The sequence below is a fragment of the Dama dama genome, chromosome 26 (assembly GCF_033118175.1).
Source record: "Dama dama isolate Ldn47 chromosome 26, ASM3311817v1, whole genome shotgun sequence".
Classification (NCBI taxonomy): Eukaryota; Metazoa; Chordata; class Mammalia; order Artiodactyla; family Cervidae; genus Dama; species Dama dama.
Window position 1 is genome coordinate 35848371 of NC_083706.1, and position 25501 is coordinate 35873871.

The 25501-nt window shown below is 38.4% G+C and overlaps 1 protein-coding gene across 16 annotated transcripts in view; it reads right to left on the reverse strand.

Annotated features, from left to right (window-relative positions):
* The window catches only part of PLAGL1 (PLAG1 like zinc finger 1), an 88152-nt gene that overhangs the window by 47847 nt on the left and 14804 nt on the right, over nucleotides 1–25501 (reverse strand). For 10 of the 16 annotated variants that reach the window (XM_061130317.1, XM_061130316.1, XM_061130320.1 and 7 more), the window contains exons 1-2: nucleotides 7826–8136; nucleotides 3464–3533 (exon numbers count right to left, since the gene is read on the reverse strand). The gene's annotated coding sequence lies outside the window, so the exon portion shown is untranslated. Of the gene's footprint in view, nucleotides 1–3463; nucleotides 3534–7825; nucleotides 8137–8478; nucleotides 8529–25501 lie in introns of those variants that run through there. The other 6 variants (XM_061130331.1, XM_061130332.1, XM_061130329.1 and 3 more) reach the window with 3 other exon arrangements.

Sequence of the window (25501 nt, forward strand, 5' to 3'; positions counted from 1 at the left end):
TGGATGTAATATTGTCTATCTTCATGCAGTGATTATACAGGTGATATATATTTTAAAAAATCATCAAGCTGTATTATTAAGATTGACACACTTTATATGCTTCCCCTATCCATGTATTTCATACCTCAGCAGAAAAAGAAGCATACTGTTAATGTAAGTGAAGCAATTCCAATGTTGTGTTTTATAAAAAAAAAAATACATCTGCTTAATAATTTTACTTAACTATTTATTTTTAGTATCAAGGTGGGATGCCATAGAAGAAATAGCAATAACTTTTGAATCAGACAAACCAGTTTTGCCACTTACAAACTATACTGTTGTTGGACAAGTTTCTTAATCTCTTTGATACTGAGTTTCTTCACAATTTAAAACTGAGACAATAATACTTACTTTGCAAAACTGTAGCACAATTATAGTAGGCATTTAACAGTGGTAGCTATTTAGCAATAGCTCTTTGTATGTAAGTATCATGGCAGGTACAAGAACCCTATCTCTAAGAACCTGACCAACTGGAAGTGACATTGAGATATAAAGATTAATGATGAAAGGGAAGAATTTAACAAGAGCTATGGATTACAAATTACAGGGTTCCTATCTAGCTAGTAGGATTGTGGAGTGAGTATTCTCTGAATAGAGCCTGAAATTTTTCAGAAAATTCACTGAAGGCCAAGGAAACTGCACAAAGATAAAGCATTGCCTCAGATACAGTGCAGTGACTTCAGATTTTAATGAGCAGTTAATATCAGTTGTGTCACTGGTCTAAATCTGAGGAGCAAGACTATAAGGCTAGAAAAGCAACTTGGAACTAAATAAATGACCACTGTCAGGTTAAGAAGTCAAGAACCTATTTTTTTTCCTGAAGTCCTCGGATGTACTGAAAGAAAATCCCAAGGGAATGACCCCAGTGGTTATTACACATGATAGGGAAGGAAACTCTCAATATGGAGGGAGGGTAAGTAATTCTTCAATATTAAACTGTACAGCAAAGAAAGAGAAGAACTAGGAACCGAACTCAGGCAGTCTGGCTCCTGAGTCAGAATTCCAATAAAAATAGAAAGAATAAAAGAAATGGAAAATCACCACTAGAATACCACAATAATAACTGCTACAGGCAAGGTCAGTTAAATACTAAAACAGTTGACAAAGCTTTTAAAGAGAAACAGGGCATTTACACAATCTCAAAATAAACCCCTCAATGTATTTATTAATTATTGTGGAAGTTTTAATATATACTCACAAATCATTTGATACTTTACCCTCTCCTTCCCTTGAATGTTAAATTGCTTCTAACAGAAAGAGTGTAAAAGATGAAAAACAGAAATGTTACAATGGAGAAGCCTGGGAGATGCTACTTAAAGTATGTGTTCAAGGTTAACGTGTTGATATGGGTGTCATGTGCCCTCGGATGTGATGCAATAAGGATACAATATTTCTTTGGTATGCTTCCTTTGAAGTCCATAACCTCAGTCTAATTGTGAGAAAACATCAAACAAACCCAAACTGATGAACCCTGTACAAAATACTTGACCAGTACTCTTCAAAAATGGCAAGGTAATGAAATACAAGAAAAGACTCAAAACCTGTCATGGATTAGAGTAGATTAGGGAGACATGGCAACTAAATGTAATGTATATGGATTATATCCTGGAACAGACTGGTGGAAAAACTGGAAAAATATGAATAACGTCTATAGTTAATAGTATTGTGTCAACATTAAATGCTTAATTTTGGTAAATGCATCATGGCTATGTAAACTGTTAACATTAGAGGAAGCTAGGTGATGCATATACAGGAATACTCTATACTATTTTTACAACTTTTCTGTAAATCTAAAATTATTTCATAATAAAAAGGGTTTTAAAATTTTGATACACATTTGTGAAAACAAATTTCAGTAAACTAGAAATAAAAAATTTCTTACTTTGGTAAAGAATATCTACAAGAGAATGTCCAGTAAACATCATCCTTAAAAGAGAGATATTCTCCTCAAGGATTAGGAAAAAGCAAGGATGTCCATTTCTAACACTTTTCTTTAAGTCTGTTCCAATGTTTCTAGCCAGTGCAATAAGGCAAGAAAAATATTTTTTTAAAAAGGAACAGAGATTAAAAAGACAAATTTAAACTTTTTTTTTTTTTTTTTTAACAGACGACATGATGATACATTTAGAAAATTTGCAACAATCTACAAACTAGGACTTCCCTGGTGGTTCAGTGTTAAGACTCTGAGCTTTCACTGCACGGGGCATGGATTCTATCCCTGGTCAGGGCATTAAGATTCTGCATGCTATATGGCAGAGCTAAGAAATAAGGGGGATAAAAAGCATCTACAAACTATCAGAACTGAAAAGTGAATTTAGCAAGATCCAACAGTGAGGACTAGAAGTATAAAGCTTCTACAGGAAACAATCAGCAAATGTCTTCAGGATCTTGATGGAGGGCAACAATGAAGGTGGAAGAAAATTCTGTGGACAGGGTACAAAAAAAGCACTAATCTTCTACCCTCCCACTCCCCAAAAAACACTGACAGACTGGACTTCAAAAAAACAGATCTGCTCATCCAAAGGCACTATTAAGGGAATAAGATAGGTAGAAAATATATGCAAACATGTACCTGATAAAGGTTTCCTATTCAAAACACATAAGGAGTTAAAAATCACTAACAAAAGATAACCTAATTAAAATAAGTGGGCAAAAGACTGACATAGACACTTCATAAAAGAAATTGGAATGGCCAAAAAAGATATAAAAGGATGTTCAACATTATTATTATTCTTGGAAATGCAACCAACTTACCCAAAGACCATCAATTCAGCTCCCTGGTACATATCCAAGGGATAAGAGTATATATATTCACCAATGGCAGTTTCAAGAACATCTATGGCAATTTTATTTATAATGGCTGAAATCTGAAAACAACTCCTATGCTTATCAACAAGAAAAAAGGTAAATAAATTGTAGTATATGCAATATTATAGAAGAGGAATCACCAAACTTTCTCTGCAAAGGGTCATATAAAATATAGGCTAGGCTTTGTGGGCGATATGGTCTCTGTTATAACTACCCAACTCTGCTCAATGGACATGGCTATGTTCAACAAAATCTCATATATGAAAATATATTACGGGTTGGAGCTGGCTCATAATTTGTCACCCCTTGCAACTTTTACATGCAAGCCATATACTTTATTCTTATGTCGTCATTGTTTGTAAATTACAGCTCAATTTGAAGAAGAAAAAAAAATTAGACAAAGTTCAGAATGCAGATCTGAAGAAATTACCTAGAATTTAACATGAACAAAAATGTATAATATATAAAAGTTATATTAAAAGAGATGGATGACAGAATGACAAAGTCTAATAGAAGTCTAATCAGAGTTCTTAAAGGAAAGAATGGGAAAAAATGGAGAAAAGCAATACTGAAAGACAAAAAAGGTAAAATTTTCAAGAAGTGATGAAAAACAAACCTTAGAGACAGGAACACAATCAATCCAGGATCAATGAAAGGTCCACACCGAGACACGTTCTGTCACAAAGCTGTAGAGAACAAAAGAGATCTTAAAATCAGGCAAAACAAACAAATTACCAACAAATAACAGTTATTTGAACTAACTGTAACACTGAAAGTAGAAGTCACTGGAATGTCACCTTCAAAGGGCTGAGAAAGATACTGCTGGCCGGGAAATGCATGTCTAACAAAACTATCATTCAAAAATGAATGCAAAATAAAGCCATTTTCAGATAAAGTTTGCCATCAACTGTCCCTTAATAAACAAGCTTCTAAAATATATATTTTAGGAAGAAGAGAAAGATCTGAGGTGCAAGAAGGAATGACAAATCATGAAAAAAAAAAGTGATGTCAAATTTATAGGATAAAAAAAATCAAGATGGAACTAAATTCTGGAAGACAACAACATTTAAGCTGGGAGATTAAATGCTTATCAAGGCAACTTATGCTTCTTGAATTATTTGTAAAAGGAAAAAAATTTATAAACTTCAGATTAAGTTGGTACATTAAAATTTTGAATGACACCACTAAAATAAATAAAATATGTTATTTTCATACTAGTGGAGAGGGAAGAAAATGGAATAGAAAAAAAATCCAAAAGGTAGCAAAGAAGAGGAAAAAAAAAAAAAGACAGGACAAAAAGAACCACAAAAGATAATGCTAACTTTCATCTTAAGTGCATCAGTTACTATATTAATTCAACTGGACTGAGGATCCAGTTAAAGGACAGATTGTCAGAGTGGATTAGAGAAAACTATCAGGTTTTACCTATGAAAGAGATATTCTAAGCAAATGCTAACTAAGAGAGAGGTGTGACTAGGATATTATAAAACAAAATGGATCTTAAGGTAACAGGCATTTGGGTGAGGAGGCTTAGAACCCCACTACAGAATGACAAAAGATCCAATACACAGAGAAGAAAAAGCAGTACGCACTCTTTTTGTATGCACGTAACTTGTATGGACGTTCAACTTTTATAAAGCAAAGTTGACAGAATTACAAAAAAAACAAGAAAATTCATTATTTCACTGACATTTTTATTATACCAATCTCAGTAATTAAACCAAAAATTAGCAAGATTAAAAAAGATTTAAACATTACAATTTTTATGCCTGATCTAAGACATATATACGTGTGTGTTCATTTACTTATATACCTACCTTGCCCCCAAAGTCTGTGAATATATATATTCTTCTCAATCATTCAAGGAGCTGTTGAAAAACTAACCGTGAGGCCATAAAACAATTCTTAAATTTCAAAGAACTGGTAGCACAGAACCCTAATTTGCTGACTACACTGCAAGCTTTAAAAAAATCAATAACAAAAGGATAACTCATAAAACTTTCCACTTTTGAAAATTGAAAATACTTCTAAAAATCTCATAGGAAAAAGAAAAAAAATCATAATGAAAAACATTTTTAATTCTTAGAACTGAAAAAATATACTACACATAAGACAAAAATAAGGAAAAAATCTGTAGTCTTTGCAGGAAGAGACAAATAAATGACCAGAGAATCCAGAAATGAGCCCAAGTATTTCTGGAAATATGTATATGAGAGAGGTGGCACCGTAAACTATTGGTACTGCGCATGGAAAAAGCAAACAAATTAATCTTGACCTCATAACATAAATATGTTCATTTATGTATACATATACTTACCAGATAAATTAAAGAAATGTGAAAAATGCAAACTTTAAAACTTTTAGAAAAAATTTTCAACATATATTTCCTTAATAACAAAGAACATCTTAAGACACAAAAGCACAAAGAAGAAATTGCCTGCAGTTTATGCAACCAAAGGACCTGTATCTTGAACTGTTTTCCAACAGAAATTTCTGCAGTGATGGAAATGTTCTGTTATATAATACAGCATAATATAAAGTAATACAGCATAATAAAATATAAGAGCCACTAGTCACATGTAGTTACTGAGCACTTGAAATGTGGCCTAGAGTGACTGAGGAACTGAAAATTGTTGAAGTAAATATAACAAACAGCATGTTAGCATTTTAAACTCCTTGTAGAAGACGTTACAGTTTCAAATACTTTTCAGTATTCAACTTTTTTGTATAAAGAATTTGATTTTAGCTTTCATTATTATATAAATTATAACTTCAAGTTTGTAAAAATACATAAAAGTTGCTTTTTAGAAAGCACACTAAAATGTTCACAGTATTATCTGTGAATGATTTTTATTTTCTTCTAAATACTAACAAATTATTAAAGATATAAAACATATAAAGAATTTAATGAACACTGATGTATCCACAGTTTATGAAATAAAATATTATTAATATTGTTTAAATTCCCTAAGTACGTCTCCCTTGTCAGGACTTCTTTAAAGGAAAGCTGGGAAGCTTCAGGTTTCTTCATTTTGTGAAGCCCATGTTTTAATATACTTTCAGGAAAATTTAACTTACAGACATTATATGTAGCATTTAACCAAGAGTTATAAAGCAAACACCCACGTAACTACTGCCGAGGTCAGGAGATATAGCATTTTCAGCGTCTCAAAACCTGCCCCCAGCCAAAACCTCATAGTGTGTTCCTTCACATTCACCCCTAAGAGATGACCACTAACTTGATTTTTATGGTGTTAATTGCTTTACAATTTTTCTATACAGTTTTTAATGTCTACATATGCACCCCCAAACCACACCTTTATTTCACCAGGTTCCGAATTTCACATAGATGATATCATACAGTCTTCTTCAGCAACTTTTTTTTCTCTCAACGTTATTAAGACGCATTTGTGCTAAGACACAAAACTACTTCATTCACCACTGAACCGGGTGGGTTCCATTTTATGACTGGAGTATAATTTATCTTCCCCCTTCAGATGAACAGGGAGGTTGCTTCCAGCTTCTGAGTTTTACAAACACCACCATAGCCAACCTTCTTGTACACGTCTGCTTGTGTATATGTATGAAAATTTATCTAGGGCAGTGGCTTTCAAACTTTTTCGACCATGACTCATCCTAAGGAATGACGTTTTACATCATGACACACATCTGTGTGTGTATAAAACAGAGAGAAGAAAAAAAAAGGTTTCATGAAGCAAATACCCTATGACCTGAGACACATTCTGATTATTTTCTATTCTCTGTTAGTTCGCGTTTTATAAATTCTGATCACTCGCCACTTAATTGGTTTCATGACCCACTAAATGGGTTTCAATCTTGGAAAAACATCACGTCTACAGGCTAAATACCTAGGAGTGGAACTGCTGGGACGTGTAGCCCGGACATCGGATGTTGTCAACTTTTCTAGATCCTTAACTTTAAGTAAACGTTCTTATCTAATTTACCACTCTATAATTTCAGGGCTAAAACTGTGAAACATCAGCTCGTTTTATCTTTTCCTTTGGTCGTTAAACAGTATTAATCACTTACCATGTGCTAAGTAGCCACCGGGCTCCGAGCGAGACTGATGGGTTAACACACGGGAGGGGGTAGGGGGAGGACAGAAGGGACCAGGACCTCACTGAGGCCCCAGAAAGCTCACAGGAGGGGCCTCCGATCCTGCCTGGGGAGGGAGGGGTTAGAGACGGATTCCTGGAAGAAGGAGGACCTACGCTGAGTGTTTCTATTTTTAATTTTTATTGGTTTCCTAAAACATAAAAGTAACACATTTGTTGAAGAAGAAGAAGAAAAAAGAAAAAAAAAGGAATCAAAATTACAGGAGTATATTTATTAAGAAGTAAAAATCCCCGGCTCTGCCCTGCAAGTTTGATGCTGAGCGTAAATAACCAAAGTTGCACCATCAGTTATCCTAATCTAGGAAATTTTCAAGAGCCCGCATTTTAGAATCGTCTTCGGTGCCTACCTGATAGGGTCCATAGGTCTAAAAGCATGAATCGAATCACATTTTCCATCATGGATGTAAACGCAAACATTTCATGTGTAGTCAGTCACAGTATTACTTTGAACAGACTTTCTGCCCCGCCGCCCCAACCCCACCCCACCCCAGCCTTTTAGCAAGGTTTCAAAAACCGAATCTATTTACCGCAGCTCAACTACACGCAAGCGTTTCAAAAAGTGGCATGAAGAACCCCGGGGTGGGGGAAGAAGTCGTTGTCGGAGCCGAGCTGGCTTGCCCGGAGACAATTTGTCAGAGTTTCGCGCTGGGTCCCGCGGACCCGGACCCCCGCACGGACGCGGCGCGGCGGCGCCCGCACACCCGCTGGCGCGCGGCACGGAGCCCGGCGCGGTGCCCGTTCCGCGGCCAGGTTGCCGCCCCGCCGCCCCAGGCCGGCCGCGGCCCCTCGGCTCCCCCTCTCAACTCGCCCCGAGCGCGGCTGCGAGCCTCCCCGCCACCTACCCTGCGGGGTCCGGAGCCCCCCGGAACTCAAGCGCGGCAGCTCGGGCGTGCCGCCTCCGCGGCCATGACTGCGACCTGGGGAAGCGCCCCGTGTGCCAAGGCCCCGCGGTCCGAGCGGCTGCAAGGAGAGCCGCCCCGTCCGTCTGTCCGCTCTCCAGGAGAGTGAGGCCAGAGTCCGCCCCACACGGGCTTAAATCAAGGCTTGGGGCGGTACCGACAGGCTGAATGACAAATGGCAGATGCCGTGGGCTTTTGCCGCCCTCCGCGGCCGCGAGGATGGCTGCGCCGAGGAGGCCGCGCACAGGCGGAGCCCGGGAGCCGGAACGGCGCGGCCGCGAGGAGGGCGCTGGGGCCCCTGGCGGGGGCGTCACGTGGCAGGAGGAGGCCCCGCTGGGGAGCCAGGGGGTCGGCGGCCTGGGCGAGGGAAGAGGACCGGCGCCCAGACGCCTGGCCGATGGAGTCATCTGTATGGGGCTAAGCCAAGGTCGCCCAGGTGCAGAGCTGGCGCAGGTAGACCCGAACCAGCCCGGAGCCCCACACCGTAGCGGGGATGGTTCACTCAAGTCACCACCGGGATGAACCGCCCGGAGCCAAGTCAGAAAGGAGAAACACGACAGATGCTAGGAGAATATGCTGCCAGAGGCCAAACTTACCCCTTCTCCCCGTGCCGCGTGGAAATCATGGCAGCCTGACTGTGCCCACTCGTCCTGACTCAGGCAGTGTGCTAAGCACTTCACAGGTAAACACACGGAGGCCTCACGACCCCCCTCCCGGCCGAGAAATACGCCTCCTCCCGGTCTCACAGCTGGAGACTCTAAGGCACACAAAATATTAGAAGGAAATTATTTTACAGTTATGGAATCATACTGGGTGTACTTGAAGTCATTTTAAAATGGTCTTTGGATTGGAGAAACAAGCTAACCTCCAGCGCTTGCTTTCTTCCCTGCAAGATACACATTGCTAAAAAAGGCCTATTAGCATTAAGTAAAACGACTTAGAGAGGCGGTTCACTACGTATTTCAGACTCTCTCGTAGCTCTGAAATGTTAACAAGATCGTCCACGTCTATCCATCTTCTCCGCAGTCTCCGGATTTCCATCGCTTGTGTTACTTTCAGCTTTGAGCACTCAGCACATTTACAAGTGGTCGACCATCTTCTTCTCCCAGATGTTCACTTTTAATTCTATATTTAAATGAATTCCGTGTTCATCCTAACATATCCGTTCCTGAATTATTTTATTTCTTGAGGGACTGCTCTCTTTTTTCAAGCTGTTTTCTTAAGGAGCACTTATAGAGTACTTTAATGTTTTATCTGTTTATCTCTACACATTAAACAAACAAACAAACCAAAAATTCAGAGTAGGGTAAATATTTTGGATTCACACCTCTCTTCAAAACCTAACAGAAAAAGAAGGCAATTGCTTCACTGATTTTTTTAATTAGGAAAGTATGATAACACATTCATAGGAGACTTGGAAAATACAGGAACAAAGTTACATATAGTTCCACAATATATTATAATCATTTTTAAGCAGATAAATTAAGATTTTTAGTTGGAGTTTTAATATCAAACTCTCAAAAATTAATAGAATGAAAAGATAGAAAAGTAGGAGGATACAGTAGACCTGAAAAGCACTATGAACCAATTCAACATAATTAAGATTTATATAATTTTCACACAGCAACAAGATATAAATTCTATTCCCATAGACTCTAAACCAGAAGACACTGGAACATATCCAGGAACAGAAAACAAGGTACAAAAATCTCATGGCTTAAAGATATTGAAATCATACAGAGTCTGTTCTCTTATCACTGTGGAATCATGTTAGAAATCAGTATGAAAAGATATTTGAAAATAATTCACATATTCTCAAGTGCAATGTGACATTTACCAAGAGACTTAACCATTGAAATCCTCAATGAAGTTAAAAGACTGAAAAAAACAGAGGGTGGTTGAAGAGACGATACTTCACTGATTTTTGACATTATAGATTTCTGTGGAAAGAGCTGAATCCTGTGCGATTTTCCCTGGGAAGTGATTTGATTTTTCTGCTTGGATAAAGAAAAGAATTCATCATTAAAGCAGCTGTATATCCTTAATTGGGCTATATCTTAGTGTCAACTTTTCTGTATCAATTTCCCCCCAATATATAGTACGATCTTTCAACTTACGGATTTCATTCTTAGTGTAGTATCCCATTCATATTATATATCAGAATAAATGTATCTTTCATTAGTTGGCTTTTCTACTTCATAGTCACCCGTTAGTCTTATATTTGATTTTTATTTTCTATATCCATCTTTTGATTTGCATTCATTCTGATTCTCTAAACAATTCTGGTCTTTGGTTTTTCTAGCTTATTGGATTTTAAAATCATGTTCTTTTGAAAAATTGATTTTCTTAGTTATGCAATTTCCTTTTTCATCACATTCTTGTCTTATCCTTGAGCTACTTCATGAAATCATACTCTTTTTCTCTGGTGAGTCAAACGTATATAAGGAATATAAATTTCTGTTCCTTGGTTGTGTTTTCTTCCAGTCTGCACACTATTTCCCTTGCTTCCCATTTAGAACATGTTTACATAACAGCCATGTCATATCTTTTATCTTGCTTATCCTTAAAAGTTAACAACAGACCTTGTGTTTGCACTAACAGAGTGAATTCCTGGTTCACTTTCCTCTTCACCTGAGATGTGTTTGTCTTCCCTATCCAGAGCTTCAGTTTTAGGGCTGAGCGTTATTTCTATCCACCACCTGAGGGTCTCAGGAAGACAGGGGACTGTGGAACTCAGATTGAAGGTGAATACAGAGCCTTCTGTGGGAAAGTCAGACATCACTTCTGAGGCTCCTTTAAGTCCTCACCAGCCCATTTTCAAGCCACTTAAGGGAATATTCCATGTCTATAAGCATCAATTCATTTGCCCAATTCAGCACAGTACTCCAGAGGGTGGCAAACTTTCTTGCTTTGGGCAAGATCCAACAGTGGTCTGTAAAGTTTCCCTGATGTTTTGTCACAAGGATGCCACTTTCCCAATTGGAGGATGTCTGTGAAAATTCTCAGACTTTGATCATCTTTTTCCTCAGTATGTCTTGCCGGGGAGTGGAAGGAGAGACACCACACATCTATCACAGAGTATTTGGTATCTTTGCTTTGCCATCACTTCTCACATTTTACATCATAAGTTTGTACTTCTTTCTTTGGTTGCTATAGGTGAGGGATTTTGTTTTGTTTTTTGCTTTCTTTTCTTTGTGTGGTCTAGGGTTTTTATTTATTTATTTTAGTGCTTCTTTGTCCCATCTTTATCCCCAAGTCAGTTGATCAGCTTGTCTCTCTTGTTAGTAATGAAATATATGAAAAATCCTTTTTTCTCTTTTGGTTATTTCCACAAAGTTCTCTTTGAACATGAATATTGTGAGCTGGCAACTGTGATACCCTCCTTTTCTCTAGGTTTTCCCTGAATGACACATGCCTTGGCATTACAATGTGCCCCAAGAAAACTTTTAGAGCAAAGGCTGTCAACTCAAATCGATATGAAGTTTAAAACAAAAAAGAGCGAGACTATGTTAAAGTAAAAAGAACATTCTTTGTATAAGGGACAGATGCTTATACAAAGTGTATACCAGCTCAGGCCAGCATTACCAAATGTATGCCATTTTCAGCCATGATATATAGTATTTCAATATCAAATTCCTTAATTTTGGAAGCGCTATGGAGGCTAACGAAATTTATCTCAAGGCCAAACTGAACCAGTGGGTCACCAGTGTGGTCCCTTTTATAGAGAACTATTCAGGATAAATCTTACAATCACCATTTGTCTCTAAGTATTTTGAGATACAGTTTTATTCTGATTCTTCAATGACTTCCTAAAATGTCTTTAGCAAACATAAAGCTAAAAGATCTATGCTGACATATTTACAGTTCGAAACAGCATGTCAATACCCAACACTTTCACAAATAGGTGTTACTGGGGTAACAGCTTTGATCATACTACAATTAATGTCATGAGAGCAGAGAGTCTATATAGATCATGACCACAGTAACAAAACAACAGGAAAAAATATTTTTCAATTGATGCAGAAAAGGTATTTGAAAAAATCCAAAACCCATTCTTGTGGGGCAAAAAAAAAAGCTCAGAAAAAGAAGGAAAATTCCTCAACCTGATAATAGATGTATTTGTTTCCTATGGGTGCTACAATAAACTATCACAAATTTGTGGCTAAAATGAGAAATGGATTCTCTCACAGTGCTGGAGGCCAGAAGTCCGAAATCATGGTGTCAGCGAGGCTTCACTCCCTCTAGTGGCTCTAGGTGTGAATCCGTCCCTCGCCTCTTCCAGATTTTGGTAGCAGCTGGCATTCTCTGGCTTCCTTGGCTTCTGGCCACATCACTCCAGCCTGTGCATCTGTTTTCGCATTGCCTTTTCCTCTGTGAGTGTCCTGTGTTTTATCCCGTGTGTGTCTATCTTATAAGAATACTTATCAGTGGATGTAGGATGCACATGAATAAGCCAGGATGATCTCTCTTCATCTCAGGATCTTTAAATTATTACATCTGCAAAGACACCCTCCTATTTTTCCCCCAAATAAGGTAACATTCACAGCTTCCAGGATTAGGATATAGATATCTATTTTGAGAATTCATCTTTCAACCCTCTTATAATATGCAAAATCACAGTACCTTTGTTGTGGAAATTGACAAGCTGACTTTAAACTTTACATGGGAATGAACCTACAAGAGTGAAAATGAAAAAGCAGAATAAAGTTGGAAGACTTAACACTACCTGATTTTAAGGCCTACTACAAAGCTACAGTAATTAAGTCTGGATGGCATAAGGATAAATGGAACCATACATTGAGTCCAGAAACAGACCTATGTGTATATGGTCTATTGATTTTGGACAGAGATACAACATAATTCCTCTGTAAAAAGAGAAATGATATGGGAACTGGTTATCTGTATGGAGAAAAAAACTTACACTTAACATCATACAGAACTTAGAGTATTTGAAGAACTCATACAATACAAAGATAAACAATGTAATAAAACTGGGCATGCATGCAAGTCGCTTTAGTCATGGCCGACTCTTTGCAACCCTATGGGAGCTCCTCTGTTCATGGGATTCTCTAGGCAAGAATACTGGAGTGGGTTGCCATGCCCTCCTCCAGGGGATTTCCCAACCCAGGGATCGAAACTGTCTCTCTTATGTCCCCTGCATTGGCAGGTGGGTTTTTATCACTGGCTCCAGACTTAAAAAACACACCTCACCAAAGAAGATATACAAATGGCCAATTAGCACATAAATGATACTTGACATCATTTCCTCCATGACTAGTGTAAATTAAAACCATTGTGAAATATCATACATACCAACTGGAATGGCTAAAGCTTAGAAGACTAACAATATCAAGTGCTGCCAATAAGCGAGAAAACTAGAATTCTCAGACATTGTTGGTGGGAATATAAAACGGTACAACCACTCTGGAAAACTGTTTGAGTTTCATTTAATGTTAAACATGCATTTACTACTTGACCCTGCAATCCTATTTCTAGGTATTTATCCAAGAGAATTAATAATATGTCTACACAGACTTATACACAAATATTTGTGTTAGCCCCAAACTGAAGACAACCCCAATGTCAGTAGGAAAATGAGCAAACAAATGATCACCTCATAAGTAAATCTAAAAAAAAAAATTATGCTGAGTAAAGGAAGCTACACATATAAAAGATATACATACTATATGATTCCATTTATATGAAATTTTAGGTAGAAAGTCTAACAGAGTGTCAAAAAGCAGACCAATGGTTTCCCAGAGTGGATGGAGGAGGAACGTGAAAGAACTTTGTAGGATAGGAATGTTCTATATCTTGATCAGTAAGATTATTACCTGAATATATATATATATATATATATATCATACCTCCCCAAATGATACACTTAAAATAGCTCGATTTTGTTATAGATGTACATTGAACTCAGCAAAGTTTAAAAGAAATGTTCCTAATCTTCCTTGAATGGAATGGGGAGAAAAGAAATTATAGGAGACTGTTTTTCTCTTCATCCATTGCAGTTTGAATTAGAAATCACCTTCTGCTTTTGCTGACTTTTTCATTAGTACTGCCTTGTACTTTATCAATTCATTTTCTCACCTGGAGGATTTAGACGACAGAGATGAAACTCAAATCCTCTGACTCCTAATCCATTGTTCTTTCATTACACAGTTTGCATTATGTTTAACATTTAAATCATAACAGCTTTATCTTCTAGTAAATTCAGCTTAACAAATATTCAATAGGTGCTGCTAGATTTAATTTTCTCTAAATGAAATATAACCCTCAAATCCATATAAACATAGTTCTTCTGAGGCCCATGGCTTCTGGCCAGACAACCTCTCCCTGGCCATATGCTACTCCCTCTCAAGCTTTAAGTCACTTCTCTTTTTTGAGAGACTGTAACTCTTGGCTCATGGGATTTCTTCCCCCTTCCCTACTCTTGTCGATATTTGCAGTGACTTCTCCAACCAGGTATCACTTCCTTAAACAGGCCTCCATGAGAACATCTTTTTATATTTCCCAGAGCAACACTGACTCATGTCCATTTCTTTCTTCAACTGACTGGTAATTGATGAGCATAGGATGCTCACAAGGCAATGTCTGATAAATGTCCATATTTTTTACATTATGTGGCAAAGATTTTGTGTTACATACATGCTGGACAGAGCAACAAATTAATCATGGTTCTTAGTTACATACCAAAGACCAAGATGGTACACGAGATGGAAGAATATGGCCAGCTGTGGCTCTCAGAGAACTTAGTGAGGATGCCCCACTGATTTAAGCAGCTATGTGATTTCTATTTCTATAGAAAAATGTACCGATATAATTCAAGTTATACAAAATGTGGATATGAATTTTAAAGTTATAAGTAGGAAAATTCAGTGAATTTTAAAAATGAAATGAAAATACAACATCAAATGAAGATACAACCCCAAACTTTCACCTTTTATTAATAAGCAACCGGAACTGGTCAGAAGTGATTTAAAGTAGAATCCATGGCACCAATTTTCATTCCTGTTTCATGTGGCATGAAAAAAAAAAAAAAAAGAAAGCTGACAATGAATGACCAAAGGCTGGCCTTGGGAGCAAAGAAATAAAAGCAGTATACAAATACCAAATATTGATAGTTATTCTGTTTTTCTCTTTACTATAATTAAAATTGCATCACAGAATTCAACAGCAATAAGCAAGATGACACAAGAAATAGGGAAGGTGGTAGAGGCTTTTCATAATTGACGAGTACTAACCACTAATTTTAAAGTAAAAGAATATGGGGGTGATGGCTCTATCTATTTATCTTATCTCTTTTCCAGACCTCCTTGAAAACAAGGACATCAGAGGAGAGACATGAGCTGTCTTGGAGAGAGTTCAATGGATTTTGAAAGACCAAAAGCAAATGCAACAGCAAGAGCCGACTTAGGAATGGAGAAGGGCCCCCCCAGGGGCTGGACACACAGCAATGCCAGAGAATAAGTCAAGATACGAGGCTGTCAGGAAAGTGTTGGTTGAATGTTTTTACTTTGCATACAGAGCAACTGGGTGACCGGTCCCTCTGTAGTCAGAAAAACATGCCATCTCCACCCTAGAGGGAACCAGAAAGTTATTTATTATCTGGATAATAACCGGATAAACTGAACTGAGAAAGATGCAGACTCAGAGACCCATAAAGGAAGAGGATTAAAAGAGGAGAATTACTGAGAACATCAAAAGACTGAACTGGGGGCCCATATATTTATTTCACTTTAAATCTATCATATACTTTTCATTAAAACTTTTAAAAAAACACTTAAAGATTACAACAATGAACTGCCTTGCATTAACTGCATAACTGCTTCATCATATTCTTTACTCTCCATCTTATTTAAAATTTTCCTTTTCAGAATTAGCAGTCTGATCCCTTGAACTCTTAGTCCTTGAACTTCACCAGTAATTACATGTGCTTCCCAGGTGGCTCAGTGGTAAAGAATCACCTGCCAATGCAGGAGATGCAAGTTTAGGCTCTGGGTGGGGAAGACCCCCTGAGGAAGGAAATGGCAACTCACTCCAATATTTTTGCCTGGGAAATCCCACAGATAGAGGAGACCAGCATGCTTCAATTCATGGTGTCTCAAGAGAGTCGGACACGACTTTGCAACTAAACAACAGCATCATCAGAAGATATATTTTCCTCCTCCTCCCAGAATGTCCCCAAAGTGACTCCTAAGCTTCTGCTTTAACCCATAAACTCCTATACCTTTACCTAGTGAGTAAAAATTTAAAAACAGGATATTTCCATAGTCTACATAGTTTCCAAGCATCTCTCTCTCTACAAATTACTTCTTCATTTAAAGGGTAAAAACAGTAACTTTTCAGCAAAGGAACCTAACAGATACCAACTCAAGTTATCAAATTTAGTATCACCAATAATAGAACAAGCTGAGTGGGCCTCTTGATGAAACACACTGGATAAGAACACATCACTTACATAGTATTCTTGCTAAAAACACACGACCCAAGTTTTGCAATGAGAAAAACAGACAAACCAAAATTGATGGGTCTTCAAAAATAAACGACTAGACTGTATGCTTCAAAAAATCAATGTTATGAAAGACAGAGTAAGGCTTAAAAACTTTTCCAGATTAAATGAGATGAAAAACACTACACTGAATGCAACACTTGGATCTAAAAATTCTGGATTTTTTTAAGTTATAAAGATATTTGAAGAAACTTAGATATGGACTATTCATTGAATAACTGTACTGTGAATATGTTAAACTTCTTGAGTGTAATCATTGTTATGTGGTTATGAAGAATGTCATTGTTCCTAGAAGATAAATGCTGGAGTGTTTAAGATTAGGCAGTCATAAAATCTAACTCTCAAACAGTTCAGCAACATAATTATTATATATGAAAGTGATAAAGCAAATGTGGAAAAATGTTAACAATTGGTGAATCCATGCCAAGGGTATAGGGGGAATTCACTCTTTTTTTTTTTTAACTTTGAAAAGCTTTAAAACCACAAAAAATTATTAAAAACACAAGGCCAGATTCAACCACCTGATTGTGATATGCCCATATTCTGTTGAGAAATACTGGGAAAACTCCCACAAATGAAGACATTCATGAAGATGGATATTGCCTGATCAGCTCAATCTCATTTGATGGGTAGCTTGTCTAACCTTTCATCCCCCTCTGCAAACTGTCTCAGAATCCCCCCACCACCGTTTTCCTACTTCCTGGAAATCTGAGATCATCAAGCACAAACTCTCCCCTTCCTTGCCTTCCTACTACCTATAAGCTTGTCAATATCACTTGTCTTTTAAAAAAAAAAAAGTCTTCAATTAGTCAGCACTCTGTATCTCCTCAAACTCCCATTTTTAACTCTCCATTTGCTCTATCTCCTCTCCAAACTTCTTAAAATTTAACCCAACTTACAAAAAAAATTAAAACTCAGATCCCAGATCTCCTCTGGACACATTTTATAATCCCATTTCCCCTTCAAGCTTCTTGAGGATAGCCACCACATAGGCTCTCTACTTTTTTAGCATCCTTCACACCTCACTTTTGAACGCCCACCTGTCAGCAATCCTTGCCTCCTATCCTTTCCCTCCACTGACGCCCTTCTGTACTCCTAAGCCAATGGCAAGCCTTTTGTCTGGGATCTCTCTGCAGCCTCTGGTGCAGCTCCCCAGTCCTTCCTGCTTGGCATGACCCTTTCCATCAGTGTCAGTGGTATCCTTCTCTCCAGGCTTTTCTGTTAATGCTCTCACCATTATTTCTGAGTCTCTTCAGAAGGGAAGGGTGATTTTGCCAGATAATTTAAAATATCGTCTCTTCCACAGGTTCCTGAAATGTCTTTGGCCTTCTGATCTTCTCACTCAAAGTACAATACCTAGGTAACTTCATGGAAGCCAGCAGTAGCAGCAGCAAATGTACGCCAGGCACTGCACCAAACACCCTGTAGGTTATATTAGTTTCTTTGACACAGCAATTCAAGTAGGCACTGTTATTATTATGATACACATGAGGAAACAGTTTAGGGAGGCGAAGGAACTTGCCAAAAATCTCTCAGCTAATAAGTAATGAAGTTCAAAACTCTCTAATTCCAGAGTCTGTGCTATGCTACTCCCACAAAATCATTAAGATAAGACAACATGGGCATAGTGGCAGAGGCCAGGGACAGAAACTAAATGAGTAACAAGGCTTTCTGACTGAGGTTGGAGTTTATAATGCACTGAGCTAATATTGAAGTTGAACAGGGTCTCCACATCCCACATTTAAAATAACACCACGTGATGGGGTAAGAGCCTCCACAAGTTCAATTTTGTTAGGAAATTTTAGCAACTATTACTATACTTTCTGTGTTACTGTTCTAAGGTTTAATTAATACCTGAAAGTATTCCATCTATAGATAACCTTCAAGATCCTGTATGCTTCCTCTTTGTGAGTCTAATAACTTGCAGTTTCTCTGTTCTGCCTTTCAGGAGACATATTTGCAGGAAAAGAAAACCCAACTTTCAGAGAAATAGGGTCTGCTTTTTAATGATGGACTAGCTATGTGGAGGAAGGATAGAGAGAAATTCTAAACTGCCAAATTGCTTTCTCACCTGCCTACAAGTGTACAAAGTTTATAATACATGGTAAACATGGAGGCCATTTCTGTGAGCAGTACCTTTGAGACATGATCCAGTAGATTTTTGTCCTATTGTAATTTTAAAGTTACTGACAGATTTATTTCACTCTGGTATGCCACCATAACAGTTGAGTTTTAGGCAGTGGGAGTAATAAAATTCCACAATGAAATAAAAGACTCTCAATGTCTAGATCAGGCAGTTCTTTTCCTTTGTGAAAGCAATTAGAAAGGTAAGGAGATCTAACTGTATACTGGTAGCATTCCAGGAGGGTTTCAAAAGGTCAGGTGATCACGGAATCATAGAACTGAAAACTGAAAGATACCTACTCTTCCAAAGGTAACTTAATATTCTACGAATGAGGCCATCAAGGCCCAGAGAGGCTGACTAATGAGAAATGCAAAGGAAGGGGTGAAGGGAGCTGAAGAGGTGATCCAACTCTCCTATTTTAATCAGAGCTGGGGCTTTGGACTAGAGATTCAGAATCACCCAGAGAACTTTGTAAAAATGCACAGTCCCAGGACAAGACACAGACTATGAGAAAACATATGCAAATCACATAGCTAATAAGTGACTTATACTCAGATATATAAAAAGAGTACTTAAAACTAAACAAGAACACCAGTCAATTAAAAAGATGGGCAAAAGATCTCCTTCACTGAAGGAGATACACAGAGGGCATCTAAGCCTATGAAACGATGCTCAGCATCACTGGTCATTGTGGCTGCCAAGTTGCTTCAGTTGTGTCCACCTCTTTGCAACCTCACCAGGCTCCACTGTCCATGGGATTCTCCAGGCAAGAATACTGGAGTGGGTTGCCATTTCCTTCTGCAGAGGACCTTTCCAATCCAGGGATCAAACCCGCATCTCCTGCATTGGCAGGCAGGTTCTTTACCACTAGCACCACCTAGGAAGCCCATTTGTCATTAGGGAAATGCAAGTGAAGATAAGATGCGACTACTCATTTATTGGAACAGCTAAAATCCAAAAACCTGACAACACCAAATTCTGACAAGGTTGCAGAGCAAGAATCCATCGTTGCTAGTGGGAATGCAGAACGGCACGGCCACTTTGGAAGACAGTTTGACAGTTTATTACAAAACTAAGTATAGACATACCATAGCATCCAGACACTGTCCTCTTTGGTATTTACCCAACTGATGGGAAAATTTATAGCTGCCAAAAAAAAAAAATGGAGATGAAAGTTTATAGCAACTGCATTCACAATCACCAAAAACTGGGAGCAAGATATCCTTCAGCAGATGAATGGATAAAGTATGATGCATTAACAGTATGGAATATTATTCAACAGTCAAAAGGAATGAGCTACTAACTCATGCAACAACATAGAAGACTCAACCCCATATTGCTAAATAAAAGGATCCAGTTTCAAAAGACTACCTACTGTTATGATTGCACTCATATAATATTCTGAAAAAAAGGGAACACTGTAAAGATGAAAACCAGACTGAATTCACCAGTTTGGGGAGGGAAGAGTACTGACTCAGTAAAGCAGAGAAGGACAGTGAAGCTACCCTGGATAGTAATGTAGTCGTGGGTACGTAACACTCTGCATTTGATAAAACCCATAGAATTATGTGGCATTAAAAAGTAAGCCTTAATGTATGCAAACTTAAAAAATAATCAACCAGGAGGTCAAGCACTCCCAGAATGGAATGCAGACTGTGAAAAGAATCTACTACTCATGTATGGCATAAATTCGCTGAAGGGGGTTGGAGAAAAAGGGTGAGGACCTAAGTGACTTTGAAGAGGACTAAAGACAAAAGGAACTGCACATAAACATTGAACTCCAGTTGGTAAAGTTGTTTCCCATGGGGTACAAACTAAAAGGACTTCCCTAGCAGCTCACTGGTAAAGAATTTGCCTGTGAAGCAAGAGACATGGGTTCGATCCCTGGATTGGGAAGATCCTCTGGAGAAGTAAATGGCAACCCACTCCAATACTGTTGCCTGGGAAATCCCACGGACAGAGGAGCCTAGCGGGCTAGAGTCCATGGAGTTGCCAAGAATCAGACATAAGTTAGCGACTGAACAACAACAAATTAAAAGTTCTGAAATCATACGCTGGAATGAAAAGCTGGTAAATAGATGGTGGGCTGTGGGAACCAAGTTTCTCCCAGTGTTGATGAGAAAGAGGGGAAGGAGAGAATAAGCCATGTCATACTGGATTAGAGTCAGAGATATCATTATAAGCTCATGTTTAGCTTCACAAAGATACAGATGGATATTGAAATAGTTAGAGATATGTTTAATACGCAGGTTCATATAGCCTATCTCTGAGAAGACCCAGATGCAGTGACACACCAAAGCCAAGAACACACCCAGCGCTTAGATCTCTCTTTCCTAGTGATATCCTCCGATAAAAGGAATTGGCCCACTTTGAGAAGCTGCTGATTCTAGGCCTGGGATAGGGAGTAAACAAGATAAACCCAGGGCATCTTGTACTGCCAGTAAGTAGGGAAGTGCTAAAAACAAAACGAGGATGGCGATATCTCAAAAGGACACAGGAGTCAACCTAAGACAGTTAGTTCCCAATAACCAACACTGGGATCATTTGAACAAACAAAATAATTCACTGTGTTGAATTACAAGCCAACGTATAAAATAAACATCCATGTACATCGGTATGACCCCATACTGATATAAGTAAGTAAGTACATGAGGGAGAATAAGCAGATTCTGTTCAGGAGAATCCCAAACAATCTGTGTAGCCACTCTGCCCTCAAGAAGGTAGAGCATACCCCCCCACCCCCTGCTTAGGTGTGGGCCACACACCTGCGTGCTCAGTCGTGTCCAACTCTTTGCGACCCCTTGGACTGTAGCCAGCCAGACTCCTCTGTCCATGGGATTTTTCCAGGCAAGAATACTGGAATGGGTTGCCATTTCCTTCTCCAGGGGATTTTTCCCAACCCAGGGATCGAACCTGCGTCTAATACGTTGGCAGGCGGGTTCTTCACCACGGCACCACCTGGGAAGCCCGCACACGGCGACTTTCTTCCAGAGTGTACAGTATGGAATGGAACTGAGTCATTTATAGTGAGGTGGATGAACCTGGAGTCTGTCATACAGAGTAAAGCAAGTCAGAAAGAGAAAAATAAATATATTAACACACATACATGGAATCAAGAAAAGTGGTACTGATGAACCTATTTAGAAGGGTGGGGAGAGAGACGTGGACATAGGGAATGGACTTGTGGATACACAGAGCGAGGAAGGAGAGGGTGGGATGGATTGAGAGGGTAGCATTGACATATGTACACTACCGTGTGTAACGCAGCTAGCAGAGGGAAGCTGCAGCGTCATACAGAGAGCTCAGCTCATTGCCCCGTGATGATGGGGAGGGTTGGACGGGGGTGGGAGGAGGGCTGGATGGAGGTCCAAAAGGGCGAGGATACATGATACATAGAGCTGATCCATGTTGTTGTACTGCAGAAACACAACACTGTAAGGCAATTATACTTCAATTTTAAAATGAATTAATTTTTAAAAATGTATAGTATGGAAGGGGGGAATAAACGGTAACACTGCAGTGGGCTTCCCAGGTGGCGTTCGTGGTGAAGAACCTGCCCGCCAATGCAGGAGACCTTCAGAGAGGCAGGTTCGATCCCTGTATCGGGAAAATCCCCTGGAGAGGGAAATGGCAACCCACTCCAGTATTCTTGCCTGGAGAATCCCATGGACAGAGGAGCCTGGCAGGATACAGTCCATGGGGTTGAAAAGAGTCAGACACAATTGAAGTGACGTAGCACGTATGCAGTGGAGAAATCTGAAATATACCATGTCAGTCAGGTGATCAAGGTCAATATCAGCAGCCATAAGTCATATACACTATGGTCTTCTTCCCCCAAACCCGAGTTAATTGTGAAGAAAACAAACTTAGACAAACCCAAATTAAGGAACTCTGCACAAAATTCCTGACCAGTACTTCTGAAAACTGTCAAAAGTCATCAAAAGAAGGAAAATGTGAGATAATGTCACCACAAAGGGGTCCCTAGGGAGATGAGAGGACTAAATGTATGTGCTATCCTGGATGGGATTCTGGGGCAGAAACAGGACACTGGAGAAATACTAATGAAATCTGAAGAAAGTATGGAATTTAGTTACTAATAACATCTCATTATTGGCTCACTAATCAAGAGTGTGAGTGAACTCCAGGAGGTAGTGAAGGACAGGGAAGCCTGGTGTGCTGCTGTCTCAGACATGACTTAGTGACTGAACCACAATCATGACAAATGTACCACAGAAACGAAAGACATTAATAATGGGGGAAACTGGGTGCTGGGAGCTCTCTTGGATACCTTTGCAGCTTTTCTTTTTTGTAAATCTAGAACTATTCTAAAATAAAAAATATTAAAAAAATGAAAAACCCAACTGCCACCTAAAAAGATTTGAATTCAGTCAGTCTTGGAAAACTCCAAAGAGAAGCCAACAGGAATACTAAGTAATAAAGGACAATATTGGCCTCTAAATGGACAAAACTGGCCTCTAAAGAATTTCTCTAGTTTACTCCAGCTCCTTCTTACTTATTCAACTGAATCATTCATTCATATATTTGATAAACATCTGTAGAAGGCCTACTATGTTCCAGGAGCTGTGAGATGTTACAGGAAAATCCAAATGAACTTTGTGGCCAATTCAATACTATCAACCAAAACCTAATAAGCTACTGTTTTTGAAACAGTGAGTCACAAATTACTAGTGGGTCATGAAATCAGTCTAATGGGTCACAATCACCATTTTCTCTCTACTGAAAGGAAAGGATAAAAAAAAAAAATCACAGTTTCCATAAAAAAGGTTTCGTTTGAGAAGTTATTTTCAGTATGTGTGTGTTTGTCCTGGATTATGATGTAAAATGCATTTCTTAATTTAGATTAAAATCAAAAGAACTTGAAAGCTACTCAATAGGTTCATCCCTGGCCTTGAGGAGATTAAGTTTAGCAGGAGAAGAGAACTAAGTAAATCGTGACGGAAATTCTTTTTTTAACTATAACATAACGAACTATTTTATACGATTCATACACACAAAAAAAGAGCACAGTGCTAACTAGTTCACACTCTCTCAGCCTAAGTAGTATCCCTGCATCTTATTTACTTACTTATAATTTATTCTACCTATTATAGACTGCATTATGTCCCCCCACCCAAATTCACATGCTGAAGCTTTAACCCCAAATGTGACTATATTTGGAAATAGGGCCTTTAGAGAGATAATGATGGCTAAATGAGGTCCTATAGTGGGACTCTAATCCGATAGATCTGATACTCTTGTAAGAAGAGGAAGAAACACTGAAGATCTCTCCCACACCCCCAGAGAAGAGCCCATGTGAAGACAAAGAGAGAAGGCAACTATGAGCCAAGAAAAGAGGTCTCGTCAGACACTGACCCTGATGACACTGTGATCTTGGACTTCCAGCCTCCAGAACTGTAAGAGAATCAATTTCTGTTGTTTAAGCCACCCAGTCCATGGTATTTTATTAGGGCAACTCTAGTAGACAAATATACTACTGTATCCTCCCCACAAAGGAATTTAATGTGGCTAACTAGCTAAGATAGTCATCCAGGCTATGAAATTTAGAGACCTACCACTCATCTGCTCAACAAAGTTTCTTTTCTTGACAAAAGGCCCAACAAATGTCTGATAGCATATTTTTAGAGAAATCCTTATGGCCATGATTTTCCAATAGTATCACTCAAGACTCTGAATTGTTTACTAAATCTGTTTAGCTGTTATTTTTGAGTTGGGATATACATTTCTAATCTCTCGATCAATCTATAAGCACACAATGATGCTTAAGATCAATGAGTAGTTCATCCTTTGGCTGCCCTGCAAACCATTGTAACTACTGGCAAACAGATGGAAAAAATATATATAAAGGTTGAAAAAGCAAATTTCAATGTAGATTTCCAGGTTGGATCAATTCATCCCAGGGTCCTCAAATACAAATGAAACCGGCTACTCAAACTTAGCCTTAATGTTGCTTTATCTAAAGCACGAAGTTTTTGAGAAGTTAAATCTATAGTAGTCAGAATAAAAAGTGAAATTGCAAGTGAGGTCCTTCTTTTTGTTTCTTTTACAATTCCAAGAAAAGAGCCTAGGGAGGAAGAGAAAACAGGACAGAAGAAGAGTAGGGGACAAGTTGTTTAAGGACAGAACAAACAGGAGGGTACCTAAACCACTCAGCCAACTGTGAGGGAATAAAACCTAAGCCGCCCCAATGACAGCACTGGTCCCCATCGCCACCCACCTCCCACAAGCATTAACTGTTCCACATTACAAAGAATCTGTGAAATTTCCACATTTGGATTCTGGAGATTGTGCAATGGTTTGATTTACACAAACAGAGGCTCTTGCTCCAACAGATGAAAGCATCTTTAAGTGCTTCTCTTTTGAAATGAGGTTTGATATTTAAAATAATCTCTTTACCGGGAAAACACTGTCCTGTGGGGAAATCTTAATCATGTTTGCCTAACTTGCTATTTTATATCTATCCTAATTATCTCAATTTCTCTAGTCTGGCTAATATGTTTACAGACTCACATATAAGATCCAAAAGAAGGGATTTTTGCTAATGCTCCCCAGTTGCCTCAAGAATATCATTCATTTTGATTTGAGCATAAACAAAATACCTTTCAGGATTAAGACAAAAAGATGACTAGGAAATGCAAAGAAATCAAAATACCCAAAATGCACAATACTGGCCCTTTGAAGTCCCAGCACCTCAAAGAATTCAACTAATGGCTCATATGGTTCTTTATCGTGTTTACTTATTATAATTTTATGCTATAACCAAAGCAGAGTTCCTTGTGAAGTTAATTATTTAACCATATACAGTTACTATATAAACCATTAACTTATCAAATGTTTATACCTCTTTCAAAAACTCTACCTAAAATTAACTGTCACTCTTGTAGGTAATTCCAGAGTATATTAGTGTAAAATACATTATACCTTTAAAATTATATATAAAGTCAGGTCTCTGTAGTCT